Genomic DNA, 20,548 nt, shown 5'->3' with positions numbered 1-20,548 from the left:
GTCACTGTGTGTTTAAATAACATAAATCAACAACACAGTCACTGTGTGTTTAAATAACATAAATCAACAACACAGTCACTGTGTGTTTAAATAACATAAATCAACAACACAGTCACTGTGTGTTTAAATAACATAAATCAACAACACAGTCACTGTGTGTTTAAATAACATAAATCAACAACACAGTCACTGTGTGTTTAAATAACATAAATCAACAACACAGTCACTGTGTGTTTAAATAACATAAATCAACAACACAGTCACTGTGTGTTTAAATAACATAAATCAACAACACAGTCACTGTGTGTTTAAATAACATAAATCAACAACACAGTCACTGTGTGTTTAAATAACATAAATCAACAACACAGTCACTGTGTGTTTAAATAACATAAATCAACAACACAGTCCGTAGGTGTTTAAATGACATAAATCAAGAACACAGTCACTGTGTGTTTAAATAACAAAATAACAAAACAGTCTCTTTGTGTTTAAATAACATAAATCAACAACACAGTCACTGTGTGTTTAAATAACATAAATCAACAACACAGTCACTGTGTGTTTAAATAACATAAATCAACAACACAGTCACTGTGTGTTTAAATAACATAAATCAACAACACAGTCACTGTGTGTTTAAATAACATAAATCAACAACACAGTCACTGTGTGTTTAAATAACATAAATCAACAACACAGTCACATAAATCAACAACACAGTCACTGTGTGTTTAAATAACATAAATCAACAACACAGTCACTGTGTGTTTAAATAACATAAATCAACAACACAGTCACTGTGTGTTTAAATAACATAAATCAACAACACAGTCACTGTGTGTTTAAATAACATAAATCAACAACACAGTCACTGTGTGTTTAAATAACATAAATCAACAACACAGTCACTGTGTGTTTTTAAATAACATAAATCAACAACACAGTCACTGTGTGTTTAAATAACATAAATCAACAACACAGTCACTGTGTGTTTAAATAACATAAATCAACAACACAGTCACTGTGTGTTTAAATAACATAAATCAACAACACAGTCACTGTGTGTTTAAATAACATAAATCAACAACACAGTCACTGTGTGTTTAAATAACATAAATCAACAACACAGTCACTGTGTGTTTAAATAACATAAATCAACAACACAGTCACTGTGTGTTTAAATAACATAAATCAACAACACAGTCACTGTGTGTTTAAATAACATAAATCAACAACACAGTCACTGTGTGTTTAAATAACATAAATCAACAACACAGTCACTGTGTGTTTAAATAACATAAATCAACAACACAGTCACTGTGTGTTTAAATAACATAAATCAACAACACAGTCACTGTGTGTTTAAATAACATAAATCAACAACACAGTCACTGTGTGTTTAAATAACATAAATCAACAACACAGTCACTGTGTGTTTAAATAACATAAATCAACAACACAGTCACTGTGTGTTTAAATAACATAAATCAACAACACAGTCACTGTGTGTTTAAATAACATAAATCAACAACACAGTCACTGTGTGTTTAAATAACATAAATCAACAACACAGTCACTGTGTGTTTAAATAACATAAATCAACAACACAGTCACTGTGTGTTTAAATAACATAAATCAACAACACAGTCACTGTGTGTTTAAATAACATAAATCAACAACACAGTCACTGTGTGTTTAAATAACATAAATCAACAACACAGTCACTGTGTGTTTAAATAACATAAATCAACAACACAGTCACTGTGTGTTTAAATAACATAAATCAACAACACAGTCACTGTGTGTTTAAATAACATAAATCAACAACACAGTCACTGTGTGTTTAAATAACATAAATCAACAACACAGTCACTGTGTGTTTAAATAACATAAATCAACAACACAGTCACTGTGTGTTTAAATAACATAAATCAACAACACAGTCACTGTGTGTTTAAATAACATAAATCAACAACACAGTCACTGTGTGTTTAAATAACATAAATCAACAACACAGTCACTGTGTGTTTAAATAACATAAATCAACAACACAGTCACTGTGTGTTTAAATAACATAAATCAACAACACAGTCACTGTGTGTTTAAATAACATAAATCAACAACACAGTCACTGTGTGTTTAAATAACATAAATCAACAACACAGTCACTGTGTGTTTAAATAACATAAATCAACAACACAGTCACTGTGTGTTTAAATAACATAAATCAACAACACAGTCACTGTGTGTTTAAATAACATAAATCAACAACACAGTCACTGTGTGTTTAAATAACATAAATCAACAACACAGTCACTGTGTGTTTAAATAACATAAATCAACAACACAGTCACTGTGTGTTTAAATAACATAAATCAACAACACAGTCACTGTGTGTTTAAATAACATAAATCAACAACACAGTCACTGTGTGTTTAAATAACATAAATCAACAACACAGTCACTGTGTGTTTAAATAACATAAATCAACAACACAGTCACTGTGTGTTTAAATAACATAAATCAACAACACAGTCACTGTGTGTTTAAATAACATAAATCAACAACACAGTCACTGTGTGTTTAAATAACATAAATCAACAACACAGTCACTGTGTGTTTAAATAACATAAATCAACAACACAGTCACTGTGTGTTTAAATAACATAAATCAACAACACAGTCACTGTGTGTTTAAATAACATAAATCAACAACACAGTCACTGTGTGTTTAAATAACATAAATCAACAACACAGTCACTGTGTGTTTAAATAACATAAATCAACAACACAGTCACTGTGTGTTTAAATAACATAAATCAACAACACAGTCACTGTGTGTTTAAATAACATAAATCAACAACACAGTCACTGTGTGTTTAAATAACATAAATCAACAACACAGTCACTGTGTGTTTAAATAACATAAATCAACAACACAGTCACTGTGTGTTTAAATAACATAAATCAACAACACAGTCACTGTGTGTTTAAATAACATAAATCAACAACACAGTCACTGTGTGTTTAAATAACATAAATCAACAACACAGTCACTGTGTGTTTAAATAACATAAATCAACAACACAGTCACTGTGTGTTTAAATAACATAAATCAACAACACAGTCACTGTGTGTTTAAATAACATAAATCAACAACACAGTCACTGTGTGTTTAAATAACATAAATCAACAACACAGTCACTGTGTGTTTAAATAACATAAATCAACAACACAGTCACTGTGTGTTTAAATAACATAAATCAACAACACAGTCACTGTGTGTTTAAATAACATAAATCAACAACACAGTCACTGTGTGTTTAAATAACATAAATCAACAACACAGTCACTGTGTGTTTAAATAACATAAATCAACAACACAGTCACTGTGTGTTTAAATAACATAAATCAACAACACAGTCACTGTGTGTTTAAATAACATAAATCAACAACACAGTCACTGTGTGTTTAAATAACATAAATCAACAACACAGTCACTGTGTGTTTAAATAACATAAATCAACAACACAGTCACTGTGTGTTTAAATAACATAAATCAACAACACAGTCACTGTGTGTTTAAATAACATAAATCAACAACACAGTCACTGTGTGTTTAAATAACATAAATCAACAACACAGTCACTGTGTGTTTAAATAACATAAATCAACAACACAGTCACTGTGTGTTTAAATAACATAAATCAACAACACAGTCACTGTGTGTTTAAATAACATAAATCAACAACACAGTCACTGTGTGTTTAAATAACATAAATCAACAACACAGTCACTGTGTGTTTAAATAACATAAATCAACAACACAGTCACTGTGTGTTTAAATAACATAAATCAACAACACAGTCACTGTGTGTTTAAATAACATAAATCAACAACACAGTCACTGTGTGTTTAAATAACATAAATCAACAACACAGTCACTGTGTGTTTAAATAACATAAATCAACAACACAGTCACTGTGTGTTTAAATAACATAAATCAACAACACAGTCACTGTGTGTTTAAATAACATAAATCAACAACACAGTCACTGTGTGTTTAAATAACATAAATCAACAACACAGTCACTGTGTGTTTAAATAACATAAATCAACAACACAGTCACTGTGTGTTTAAATAACATAAATCAACAACACAGTCACTGTGTGTTTAAATAACATAAATCAACAACACAGTCACTGTGTGTTTAAATAACATAAATCAACAACACAGTCACTGTGTGTTTAAATAACATAAATCAACAACACAGTCACTGTGTGTTTAAATAACATAAATCAACAACACAGTCACTGTGTGTTTAAATAACATAAATCAACAACACAGTCACTGTGTGTTTAAATAACATAAATCAACAACACAGTCACTGTGTGTTTAAATAACATAAATCAACAACACAGTCACTGTGTGTTTAAATAACATAAATCAACAACACAGTCACTGTGTGTTTAAATAACATAAATCAACAACACAGTCACTGTGTGTTTAAATAACATAAATCAACAACACAGTCACTGTGTGTTTAAATAACATAAATCAACAACACAGTCACTGTGTGTTTAAATAACATAAATCAACAACACAGTCACTGTGTGTTTAAATAACATAAATCAACAACACAGTCACTGTGTGTTTAAATAACATAAATCAACAACACAGTCACTGTGTGTTTAAATAACATAAATCAACAACACAGTCACTGTGTGTTTAAATAACATAAATCAACAACACAGTCACTGTGTGTTTAAATAACATAAATCAACAACACAGTCACTGTGTGTTTAAATAACATAAATCAACAACACAGTCACTGTGTGTTTAAATAACATAAATCAACAACACAGTCACTGTGTGTTTAAATAACATAAATCAACAACACAGTCACTGTGTGTTTTAAATAACATAAATCAACAACACAGTCACTGTGTGTTTAAATAACATAAATCAACAACACAGTCACTGTGTGTTTAAATAACATAAATCAACAACACAGTCACTGTGTGTTTAAATAACATAAATCAACAACACAGTCACTGTGTGTTTAAATAACATAAATCAACAACACAGTCACTGTGTGTTTAAATAACATAAATCAACAACACAGTCACTGTGTGTTTAAATAACATAAATCAACAACACAGTCACTGTGTGTTTAAATAACATAAATCAACAACACAGTCACTGTGTGTTTAAATAACATAAATCAACAACACAGTCACTGTGTGTTTAAATAACATAAATCAACAACACAGTCACTGTGTGTTTAAATAACATAAATCAACAACACAGTGTGTGTGTTTAAATAACATAAATCAACAACACAGTCACTGTGTGTTTAAATAACATAAATCAACAACACACACTGTGTGTTTAAATAACATAAATCAACAACACAGTGTGTGTTTAAATAACATAAATCAACAACACAGTCACTGTGTGTTTAAATAACATAAATCAACAACACAGTCACTGTGTGTTTAAATAACATAAATCAACAACACAGTCACTGTGTGTTTAAATAACATAAATCAACAACACAGTCACTGTGTGTTTAAATAACATAAATCAACAACACAGTCACTGTGTGTTTAAATAACATAAATCAACAACACAGTCACTGTGTGTTTAAATAACATAAATCAACAACACAGTCACTGTGTGTTTAAATAACATAAATCAACAACACAGTCACTGTGTGTTTAAATAACATAAATCAACAACACAGTCACTGTGTGTTTAAATAACATAAATCAACAACACAGTCACTGTGTGTTTAAATAACATAAATCAACAACACAGTCACTGTGTGTTTAAATAACATAAATCAACAACACAGTCACTGTGTGTTTAAATAACATAAATCAACAACACAGTCACTGTGTGTTTAAATAACATAAATCAACAACACAGTCACTGTGTGTTTAAATAACATAAATCAACAACACAGTCACTGTGTGTTTAAATAACATAAATCAACAACACAGTCACTGTGTGTTTAAATAACATAAATCAACAACACAGTCACTGTGTGTTTAAATAACATAAATCAACAACACAGTCACTGTGTGTTTAAATAACATAAATCAACAACACAGTCACTGTGTGTTTAAATAACATAAATCAACAACACAGTCACTGTGTGTTTAAATAACATAAATCAACAACACAGTCACTGTGTGTTTAAATAACATAAATCAACAACACAGTCACTGTGTGTTTAAATAACATAAATCAACAACACAGTCACTGTGTGTTTAAATAACATAAATCAACAACACAGTCACTGTGTGTTTAAATAACATAAATCAACAACACAGTCACTGTGTGTTTAAATAACATAAATCAACAACACAGTCACTGTGTGTTTAAATAACATAAATCAACAACACAGTCACTGTGTGTTTAAATAACATAAATCAACAACACAGTCACTGTGTGTTTAAATAACATAAATCAACAACACAGTCACTGTGTGTTTAAATAACATAAATCAACAACACAGTCACTGTGTGTTTAAATAACATAAATCAACAACACAGTCACTGTGTGTTTAAATAACATAAATCAACAACACAGTCACTGTGTGTTTAAATAACATAAATCAACAACACAGTCACTGTGTGTTTAAATAACATAAATCAACAACACAGTCACTGTGTGTTTAAATAACATAAATCAACAACACAGTCACTGTGTGTTTAAATAACATAAATCAACAACACAGTCACTGTGTGTTTAAATAACATAAATCAACAACACAGTCACTGTGTGTTTAAATAACATAAATCAACAACACAGTCACTGTGTGTTTAAATAACATAAATCAACAACACAGTCACTGTGTGTTTAAATAACATAAATCAACAACACAGTCACTGTGTGTTTAAATAACATAAATCAACAACACAGTCACTGTGTGTTTAAATAACATAAATCAACAACACAGTCACTGTGTGTTTAAATAACATAAATCAACAACACAGTCACTGTGTGTTTAAATAACATAAATCAACAACACAGTCACTGTGTGTTTAAATAACATAAATCAACAACACAGTCACTGTGTGTTTAAATAACATAAATCAACAACACAGTCACTGTGTGTTTAAATAACATAAATCAACAACACAGTCACTGTGTGTTTAAATAACATAAATCAACAACACAGTCACTGTGTGTTTAAATAACATAAATCAACAACACAGTCACTGTGTGTTTAAATAACATAAATCAACAACACAGTCACTGTGTGTTTAAATAACATAAATCAACAACACAGTCACTGTGTGTTTAAATAACATAAATCAACAACACAGTCACTGTGTGTTTAAATAACATAAATCAACAACACAGTCACTGTGTGTTTAAATAACATAAATCAACAACACAGTCACTGTGTGTTTAAATAACATAAATCAACAACACAGTCACTGTGTGTTTAAATAACATAAATCAACAACACAGTCACTGTGTGTTTAAATAACATAAATCAACAACACAGTCACTGTGTGTTTAAATAACATAAATCAACAACACAGTCACTGTGTGTTTAAATAACATAAATCAACAACACAGTCACTGTGTGTTTAAATAACATAAATCAACAACACAGTCTGTGTGTTTTTAAATAACATAAATCAACAACACAGTCACTGTGTGTTTAAATAACATAAATCAACAACACAGTCACTGTGTGTTTAAATAACATAAATCAACAACACAGTCACTGTGTGTTTAAATAACATAAATCAACAACACAGTCACTGTGTGTTTAAATAACATAAATCAACAACACAGTCACTGTGTGTTTAAATAACATAAATCAACAACACAGTCACTGTGTGTTTAAATAACATAAATCAACAACACAGTCACTGTGTGTTTAAATAACATAAATCAACAACACAGTCACTGTGTGTTTAAATAACATAAATCAACAACACAGTCACTGTGTGTTTAAATAACATAAATCAACAACACAGTCACTGTGTGTTTAAATAACATAAATCAACAACACAGTCACTGTGTGTGTTTAAATAACATAAATCAACAACACAGTCACTGTGTGTTTAAATAACATAAATCAACAACACAGTCACTGTGTGTTTAAATAACATAAATCAACAACACAGTCACTGTGTGTTTAAATAACATAAATCAACAACACAGTCACTGTGTGTTTAAATAACATAAATCAACAACACAGTCACTGTGTGTTTAAATAACATAAATCAACAACACAGTCACTGTGTGTTTAAATAACATAAATCAACAACACAGTCACTGTGTGTTTAAATAACATAAATCAACAACACAGTCACTGTGTGTTTAAATAACATAAATCAACAACACAGTCACTGTGTGTTTAAATAACATAAATCAACAACACAGTCACTGTGTGTTTAAATAACATAAATCAACAACACAGTCACTGTGTGTTTAAATAACATAAATCAACAACACAGTCACTGTGTGTTTAAATAACATAAATCAACAACACAGTCACTGTGTGTTTAAATAACATAAATCAACAACACAGTCACTGTGTGTTTAAATAACATAAATCAACAACACAGTCACTGTGTGTTTAAATAACATAAATCAACAACACAGTCACTGTGTGTTTAAATAACATAAATCAACAACACAGTCACTGTGTGTTTAAATAACATAAATCAACAACACAGTCACTGTGTGTTTAAATAACATAAATCAACAACACAGTCACTGTGTGTTTAAATAACATAAATCAACAACACAGTCACTGTGTGTTTAAATAACATAAATCAACAACACAGTCACTGTGTGTTTAAATAACATAAATCAACAACACAGTCACTGTGTGTTTAAATAACATAAATCAACAACACAGTCACTGTGTGTTTAAATAACATAAATCAACAACACAGTCACTGTGTGTTTAAATAACATAAATCAACAACACAGTCACTGTGTGTTTAAATAACATAAATCAACAACACAGTCACTGTGTGTTTAAATAACATAAATCAACAACACAGTCACTGTGTGTGTTTAAATAACATAAAATAAATCAACAACACAGTCACTGTGTGTTTAAATAACATAAATCAACAACACAGTCACTGTGTGTTTAAATAACATAAATCAACAACACAGTCACTGTGTGTTTAAATAACATAAATCAACAACACAGTCACTGTGTGTTTAAATAACATAAATCAACAACACAGTCACTGTGTGTTTAAAATCAACAACACAGTCACTGTGTGTTTAAATAACATAAATCAACAACACAGTCACTGTGTGTTTAAATAACATAAATCAACAACACAGTCACTGTGTGTTTAAATAACATAAATCAACAACACAGTCACTGTGTGTTTAAATAACATAAATCAACAACACAGTCACTGTGTGTGTTTAAATAACATAAATCAACAAACACAGTCACTGTGTGTTTAAATAACATAAATCAACAACACAGTCACTGTGTGTTTAAATAACATAAATCAACAACACAGTCACTGTGTGTTTAAATAACATAAATCAACAACACAGTCACTGTGTGTTTAAATAACATAAATCAACAACACAGTCACTGTGTGTTTAAATAACATAAATCAACAACACAGTCACTGTGTGTTTAAATAACATAAATCAACAACACAGTCACTGTGTGTTTAAATAACATAAATCAACAACACAGTCACTGTGTGTTTAAATAACATAAATCAACAACACAGTCACTGTGTGTTTAAATAACATAAATCAACAACACAGTCACTGTGTGTTTAAATAACATAAATCAACAACACAGTCACTGTGTGTTTAAATAACATAAATCAACAACACAGTCACTGTGTGTTTAAATAACATAAATCAACAACACAGTCACTGTGTGTTTAAATAACATAAATCAACAACACAGTCGCGGTGTGTTTAAATAACATAAATCAACAACACAGTCACTGTGTGTTTAAATAACATAAATCAACAACACAGTCACTGTGTGTTTAAATAACATAAATCAACAACACAGTCACTGTGTGTTTAAATAACATAAATCAACAACACAGTCACTGTGTGTTTAAATAACATAAATCAACAACACAGTCACTGTGTGTTTAAATAACATAAATCAACAACACAGTCACTGTGTGTTTAAATAACATAAATCAACAACACAGTCACTGTGTGTTTAAATAACATAAATCAACAACACAGTCACTGTGTGTTTAAATAACATAAATCAACAACACAGTCACTGTGTGTTTAAATAACATAAATCAACAACACAGTCACTGTGTGTTTAAATAACATAAATCAACAACACAGTCACTGTGTGTTTAAATAACATAAATCAACAACACAGTCACTGTGTGTTTAAATAACATAAATCAACAACACAGTCACTGTGTGTTTAAATAACATAAATGTGTGTTTAAATAACATAAATCAACAACACAGTCACTGTGTGTTTAAATAACATAAATCAACAACACAGTCACTGTGTGTTTAAATAACATAAATCAACAACACAGTCACTGTGTGTTTAAATAACATAAATCAACAACACAGTCACTGTGTGTTTAAATAACATAAATCAACAACACAGTCACTGTGTGTTTAAATAACATAAATCAACAACACAGTCACTGTGTGTTTAAATAACATAAATCAACAACACAGTCACTGTGTGTTTAAATAACATAAATCAACAACACAGTCACTGTGTGTTTAAATAACATAAATCAACAACACAGTCACTGTGTGTTTAAATAACATAAATCAACAACACAGTCACTGTGTGTTTAAATAACATAAATCAACAACACAGTCACTGTGTGTTTAAATAACATAAATCAACAACACAGTCACTGTGTGTTTAAATAACATAAATCAACAACACAGTCACTGTGTGTTTAAATAACATAAATCAACAACACAGTCACTGTGTGTTTAAATAACATAAATCAACAACACAGTCACTGTGTGTTTAAATAACATAAATCAACAACACAGTCACTGTGTGTTTAAATAACATAAATCAACAACACAGTCACTGTGTGTTTAAATAACATAAATCAACAACACAGTCACTGTGTGTTTAAATAACATAAATCAACAACACAGTCACTGTGTGTTTAAATAACATAAATCAACAACACAGTCACTGTGTGTTTAAATAACATAAATCAACAACACAGTCACTGTGTGTTTAAATAACATAAATCAACAACACAGTCACTGTGTGTTTAAATAACATAAATCAACAACACAGTCACTGTGTGTTTAAATAACATAAATCAACAACACAGTCACTGTGTGTTTAAATAACATAAATCAACAACACAGTCACTGTGTGTTTAAATAACATAAATCAACAACACAGTCACTGTGTGTTTAAATAACATAAATCAACAACACAGTCACTGTGTGTTTAAATAACATAAATCAACAACACAGTCACTGTGTGTTTAAATAACATAAATCAACAACACAGTCACTGTGTGTTTAAATAACATAAATCAACAACACAGTCACTGTGTGTTTAAATAACATAAATCAACAACACAGTCACTGTGTGTTTAAATAACATAAATCAACAACACAGTCACTGTGTGTTTAAATAACATAAATCAACAACACAGTCACTGTGTGTTTAAATAACATAAATCAACAACACAGTCACTGTGTGTTTAAATAACATAAATCAACAACACAGTCACTGTGTGTTTAAATAACATAAATCAACAACACAGTCACTGTGTGTTTAAATAACATAAATCAACAACACAGTCACTGTGTGTTTAAATAACATAAATCAACAACACAGTCACTGTGTGTTTAAATAACATAAATCAACAACACAGTCACTGTGTGTTTAAATAACATAAATCAACAACACAGTCACTGTGTGTTTAAATAACATAAATCAACAACACAGTCACTGTGTGTTTAAATAACATAAATCAACAACACAGTCACTGTGTGTTTAAATAACATAAATCAACAACACAGTCACTGTGTGTTTAAATAACATAAATCAACAACACAGTCACTGTGTGTTTAAATAACATAAATCAACAACACAGTCACTGTGTGTTTAAATAACATAAATCAACAACACAGTCACTGTGTGTTTAAATAACATAAATCAACAACACAGTCACTGTGTGTTTAAATAACATAAATCAACAACACAGTCACTGTGTGTTTAAATAACATAAATCAACAACACAGTCACTGTGTGTTTAAATAACATAAATCAACAACACAGTCACTGTGTGTTTAAATAACATAAATCAACAACACAGTCACTGTGTGTTTAAATAACATAAATCAACAACACAGTCACTGTGTGTTTAAATAACATAAATCAACAACACAGTCACTGTGTGTTTAAATAACATAAATCAACAACACAGTCACTGTGTGTTTAAATAACATAAATCAACAACACAGTCACTGTGTGTTTAAATAACATAAATCAACAACACAGTCACTGTGTGTTTAAATAACATAAATCAACAACACAGTCACTGTGTGTTTAAATAACATAAATCAACAACACAGTCACTGTGTGTTTAAATAACATAAATCAACAACACAGTCACTGTGTGTTTAAATAACATAAATCAACAACACAGTCACTGTGTGTTTAAATAACATAAATCAACAACACAGTCACTGTGTGTTTAAATAACATAAATCAACAACACAGTCACTGTGTGTTTAAATAACATAAATCAACAACACAGTCACTGTGTGTTTAAATAACATAAATCAACAACACAGTCACTGTGTGTTTAAATAACATAAATCAACAACACAGTCACTGTGTGTTTAAATAACATAAATCAACAACACAGTCACTGTGTGTTTAAATAACATAAATCAACAACACAGTCACTGTGTGTTTAAATAACATAAATCAACAACACAGTCACTGTGTGTTTAAATAACATAAATCAACAACACAGTCACTGTGTGTTTAAATAACATAAATCAACAACACAGTCACTGTGTGTTTAAATAACATAAATCAACAACACAGTCACTGTGTGTTTAAATAACATAAATCAACAACACAGTCACTGTGTGTTTAAATAACATAAATCAACAACACAGTCACTGTGTGTTTAAATAACATAAATCAACAACACAGTCACTGTGTGTTTAAATAACATAAATCAACAACACAGTCACTGTGTGTTTAAATAACATAAATCAACAACACAGTCACTGTGTGTTTAAATAACATAAATCAACAACACAGTCACTGTGTGTTTAAATAACATAAATCAACAACACAGTCACTGTGTGTTTAAATAACATAAATCAACAACACAGTCACTGTGTGTTTAAATAACATAAATCAACAACACAGTCACTGTGTGTTTAAATAACATAAATCAACAACACAGTCACTGTGTGTTTAAATAACATAAATCAACAACACAGTCACTGTGTGTTTAAATAACATAAATCAACAACACAGTCACTGTGTGTTTAAATAACATAAATCAACAACACAGTCACTGTGTGTTTAAATAACATAAATCAACAACACAGTCACTGTGTGTTTAAATAACATAAATCAACAACACAGTCACTGTGTGTTTAAATAACATAAATCAACAACACAGTCACTGTGTGTTTAAATAACATAAATCAACAACACAGTCACTGTGTGTTTAAATAACATAAATCAACAACACAGTCACTGTGTGTTTAAATAACATAAATCAACAACACAGTCACTGTGTGTTTAAATAACATAAATCAACAACACAGTCACTGTGTGTTTAAATAACATAAATCAACAACACAGTCACTGTGTGTTTAAATAACATAAATCAACAACACAGTCACTGTGTGTTTAAATAACATAAATCAACAACACAGTCACTGTGTGTTTAAATAACATAAATCAACAACACAGTCACTGTGTGTTTAAATAACATAAATCAACAACACAGTCACTGTGTGTTTAAATAACATAAATCAACAACACAGTCACTGTGTGTTTAAATAACATAAATCAACAACACAGTCACTGTGTGTTTAAATAACATAAATCAACAACACAGTCACTGTGTGTTTAAATAACATAAATCAACAACACAGTCACTGTGTGTTTAAATAACATAAATCAACAACACAGTCACTGTGTGTTTAAATAACATAAATCAACAACACAGTCACTGTGTGTTTAAATAACATAAATCAACAACACAGTCACTGTGTGTTTAAATAACATAAATCAACAACACAGTCGCGGTGTGTTTAAATAACATAAATCAACAACACAGTCACTGTGTGTTTAAATAACATAAATCAACAACACAGTCACTGTGTGTTTAAATAACATAAATCAACAACACAGTCACTGTGTGTTTAAATAACATAAATCAACAACACAGTCACTGTGTGTTTAAATAACATAAATCAACAACACAGTCACTGTGTGTTTAAATAACATAAATCAACAACACAGTCACTGTGTGTTTAAATAACATAAATCAACAACACAGTCACTGTGTGTTTAAATAACATAAATCAACAACACAGTCACTGTGTGTTTAAATAACATAAATCAACAACACAGTCACTGTGTGTTTAAATAACATAAATCAACAACACAGTCACTGTGTGTTTAAATAACATAAATCAACAACACAGTCACTGTGTGTTTAAATAACATAAATCAACAACACAGTCACTGTGTGTTTAAATAACATAAATCAACAACACAGTCGCGGTGTGTTTAAATAACATAAATCAACAACACAGTCACTGTGTGTTTAAATAACATAAATCAACAACACAGTCACTGTGTGTTTAAATAACATAAATCAACAACACAGTCACTGTGTGTTTAAATAACATAAATCAACAACACAGTCACTGTGTGTTTAAATAACATAAATCAACAACACAGTCACTGTGTGTTTAAATAACATAAATCAACAACACAGTCACTGTGTGTTTAAATAACATAAATCAACAACACAGTCACTGTGTGTTTAAATAACATAAATCAACAACACAGTCACTGTGTGTTTAAATAACATAAATCAACAACACAGTCACTGTGTGTTTAAATAACATAAATCAACAACACAGTCACTGTGTGTTTAAATAACATAAATCAACAACACAGTCACTGTGTGTTTAAATAACATAAATCAACAACACAGTCACTGTGTGTTTAAATAACATAAATCAACAACACAGTCACTGTGTGTTTAAATAACATAAATCAACAACACAGTCACTGTGTGTTTAAATAACATAAATCAACAACACAGTCACTGTGTGTTTAAATAACATAAATCAACAACACAGTCACTGTGTGTTTAAATAACATAAATCAACAACACAGTCACTGTGTGTTTAAATAACATAAATCAACAACACAGTCACTGTGTGTTTAAATAACATAAATCAACAACACAGTCACTGTGTGTTTAAATAACATAAATCAACAACACAGTCACTGTGTGTTTAAATAACATAAATCAACAACACAGTCACTGTGTGTTTAAATAACATAAATCAACAACACAGTCACTGTGTGTTTAAATAACATAAATCAACAACACAGTCACTGTGTGTTTAAATAACATAAATCAACAACACAGTCACTGTGTGTTTAAATAACATAAATCAACAACACAGTCACTGTGTGTTTAAATAACATAAATCAACAACACAGTCACTGTGTGTTTAAATAACATAAATCAACAACACAGTCACTGTGTGTTTAAATAACATAAATCAACAACACAGTCACTGTGTGTTTAAATAACATAAATCAACAACACAGTCACTGTGTGTTTAAATAACATAAATCAACAACACAGTCACTGTGTGTTTAAATAACATAAATCAACAACACAGTCACTGTGTGTTTAAATAACATAAATCAACAACACAGTCACTGTGTGTTTAAATAACATAAATCAACAACACAGTCACTGTGTGTTTAAATAACATAAATCAACAACACAGTCACTGTGTGTTTAAATAACATAAATCAACAACACAGTCACTGTGTGTTTAAATAACATAAATCAACAACACAGTCACTGTGTGTTTAAATAACATAAATCAACAACACAGTCACTGTGTGTTTAAATAACATAAATCAACAACACAGTCACTGTGTGTTTAAATAACATAAATCAACAACACAGTCACTGTGTGTTTAAATAACATAAATCAACAACACAGTCACTGTGTGTTTAAATAACATAAATCAACAACACAGTCACTGTGTGTTTAAATAACATAAATCAACAACACAGTCACTGTGTGTTTAAATAACATAAATCAACAACACAGTCACTGTGTGTTTAAATAACATAAATCAACAACACAGTCACTGTGTGTTTAAATAACATAAATCAACAACACAGTCACTGTGTGTTTAAATAACATAAATCAACAACACAGTCACTGTGTGTTTAAATAACATAAATCAACAACACAGTCACTGTGTGTTTAAATAACATAAATCAACAACACAGTCACTGTGTGTTTAAATAACATAAATCAACAACACAGTCACTGTGTGTTTAAATAACATAAATCAACAACACAGTCACTGTGTGTTTAAATAACATAAATCAACAACACAGTCACTGTGTGTTTAAATAACATAAATCAACAACACAGTCACTGTGTGTTTAAATAACATAAATCAACAACACAGTCACTGTGTGTTTAAATAACATAAATCAACAACACAGTCACTGTGTGTTTAAATAACATAAATCAACAACACAGTCACTGTGTGTTTAAATAACATAAATCAACAACACAGTCACTGTGTGTTTAAATAACATAAATCAACAACACAGTCACTGTGTGTTTAAATAACATAAATCAACAACACAGTCACTGTGTGTTTAAATAACATAAATCAACAACACAGTCACTGTGTGTTTAAATAACATAAATCAACAACACAGTCACTGTGTGTTTAAATAACATAAATCAACAACACAGTCACTGTGTGTTTAAATAACATAAATCAACAACACAGTGTGTGTTTAAATAACATAAATCAACAACACAGTGTGTTTAAATAACATAAATCAACAACACAGTCACTGTGTGTTTAAATAACATAAATCAACAACACAGTCACTGTGTGTTTAAATAACATAAATCAACAACACAGTCACTGTGTGTTTAAATAACATAAATCAACAACACAGTCACTGTGTGTTTAAATAACATAAATCAACAACACAGTCACTGTGTGTTTAAATAACATAAATCAACAACACAGTCACTGTGTGTTTAAATAACATAAATCAACAACACAGTCACTGTGTGTTTAAATAACATAAATCAACAACACAGTCACTGTGTGTTTAAATAACATAAATCAACAACACAGTCACTGTGTGTTTAAATAACATAAATCAACAACACAGTCACTGTGTGTTTAAATAACATAAATCAACAACACAGTCACTGTGTGTTTAAATAACATAAATCAACAACACAGTCACTGTGTGTTTAAATAACATAAATCAACAACACAGTCACTGTGTGTTTAAATAACATAAATCAACAACACAGTCACTGTGTGTTTAAATAACATAAATCAACAACACAGTCACTGTGTGTTTAAATAACATAAATCAACAACACAGTCACTGTGTGTTTAAATAACATAAATCAACAACACAGTCACTGTGTGTTTAAATAACATAAATCAACAACACAGTCACTGTGTGTTTTTAAATAACATAAATCAACAACACAGTCACTGTGTGTTTAAATAACATAAATCAACAACACAGTCACTGTGTGTTTAAATAACATAAATCAACAACACAGTCACTGTGTGTTTAAATAACATAAATCAACAACACAGTCACTGTGTGTTTAAATAACATAAATCAACAACACAGTCACTGTGTGTTTAAATAACATAAATCAACAACACAGTCACTGTGTGTTTAAATAACATAAATCAACAACACAGTCACTGTGTGTTTAAATAACATAAATCAACAACACAGTCACTGTGTGTTTAAATAACATAAATCAACAACACAGTCACTGTGTGTTTAAATAACATAAATCAACAACACAGTCACTGTGTGTTTAAATAACATAAATCAACAACACAGTCACTGTGTGTTTAAATAACATAAATCAACAACACAGTCACTGTGTGTTTAAATAACATAAATCAACAACACAGTCACTGTGTGTTTAAATAACATAAATCAACAACACAGTCACTGTGTGTTTAAATAACATAAATCAACAACACAGTCACTGTGTGTTTAAATAACATAAATCAACAACACAGTCACTGTGTGTTTAAATAACATAAATCAACAACACAGTCACTGTGTGTTTAAATAACATAAATCAACAACACAGTCACTGTGTGTTTAAATAACATAAATCAACAACACAGTCACTGTGTGTTTAAATAACATAAATCAACAACACAGTCACTGTGTGTTTAAATAACATAAATCAACAACACAGTCACTGTGTGTTTAAATAACATAAATCAACAACACAGTCACTGTGTGTTTAAATAACATAAATCAACAACACAGTCACTGTGTGTTTAAATAACATAAATCAACAACACAGTCACTGTGTGTTTAAATAACATAAATCAACAACACAGTCACTGTGTGTTTAAATAACATAAATCAACAACACAGTCACTGTGTGTTTAAATAACATAAATCAACAACACAGTCACTGTGTGTTTAAATAACATAAATCAACAACACAGTCACTGTGTGTTTAAATAACATAAATCAACAACACAGTCACTGTGTGTTTAAATAACATAAATCAACAACACAGTCACTGTGTGTTTAAATAACATAAATCAACAACACAGTCACTGTGTGTTTAAATAACATAAATCAACAACACAGTCACTGTGTGTTTAAATAACATAAATCAACAACACAGTCACTGTGTGTTTAAATAACATAAATCAACAACACAGTCACTGTGTGTTAAATAAATCAACAACACAGTCACTGTGTGTTTAAATAACATAAATCAACACAGTCACTGTGTGTTTAAATAACATAAATCGACAACACAGTCACTGTGTGTTTAAATAACATAAATCAACAACACAGTCACTGTGTGTTTAAATAACATAAATCAACAACACAGTCGCTGTGTGTTTAAATAACATAAATCAACAACACAGTCACTGTGTGTTTAAATAACATAAATCAACAACACAGTCGCGGTGTGTTTAAATAACATAAATCAACAACACAGTCACTGTGTGTTTAAATAACATAAATCAACAACACAGTCGCGGTGTGTTTAAATAACATAAATCAATAACACAATCACTGTGTGTTTAAATAACATAAATCGACAACACAGTCGGTGTGTGTTTAAATAACATAAATCAACAACACAGTCATTCTGTGTATAAATAACATAAATCAACAACACAGTCGCGGTGTGTTTAAATAACATAAATCAACAACACAGTCACTGTGTGTTTAAATAACATAAATCAACAACACAGTCACTGTGTGTTTAAATAACATAAATCAACAACACAGTCACTGTGTGTTTAAATAACATAAATCAACAACACAGTCACTGTGTGTTTAAATAACATAAATCAACAACACAGTCACTGTGTGTTTAAATAACATAAATCAACAACACAGTCACTGTGTGTTTAAATAACATAAATCAACAACACAGTCACTGTGTGTTTAAATAACATAAATCAACAACACAGTCGCGGTCAACAACACAGTCGCGGTGTGTTTAAATAACATAAATCAAGAACACGGTCACTGTGTGTTTAAATAACATAAATCAACAACACAGTCCGTAGGTGTTTAAATGACATAAATCAAGAACACAGTCACTGTGTGTTTAAATAACATAAATCAACAACACAGTCTCTGTGTGTTTAAATAACATAAATCAACAACACAGTCACTGTGTGTTTAAATAACATAAATCAACAACACAGTCACTGTGTGTTTAAATAACATAAATCAACAACACAGTCACTGTGTGTTTAAATAATAAATAAAGTCACTGTGTGTTTAAATAACACAGTCAACAACACAGTGTGTGTTTAAATAACATAAATCAACAACACAGTCACTGTGTGTTTAAATAACATAAATCAACAACACAGTCACTGTGTGTTTAAATAACATAAATCAACAACACAGTCACTGTGTGTTTAAATAACATAAATCAACAACACAGTCACTGTGTGTTTAAATAACATAAATCAACAACACAGTCACTGTGTGTTTAAATAACATAAATCAACAACACAGTCACTGTGTGTTTAAATAACATAAATCAACAACACAGTCACTGTGTGTTTAAATAACATAAATCAACAACACAGTCACTGTGTGTTTAAATAACATAAATCAACAACACAGTCACTGTGTGTTTAAATAACATAAATCAACAACACAGTCACTGTGTGTTTAAATAACATAAATCAACAACACAGTCACTGTGTGTTTAAATAACATA

This window comes from Tachypleus tridentatus, chromosome 3 (assembly GCF_004210375.1).
Source record: "Tachypleus tridentatus isolate NWPU-2018 chromosome 3, ASM421037v1, whole genome shotgun sequence".
Lineage (NCBI taxonomy): Eukaryota > Metazoa > Arthropoda > Merostomata > Xiphosura > Limulidae > Tachypleus > Tachypleus tridentatus.
Note: the sequence above shows the minus strand (reverse complement) of the source record.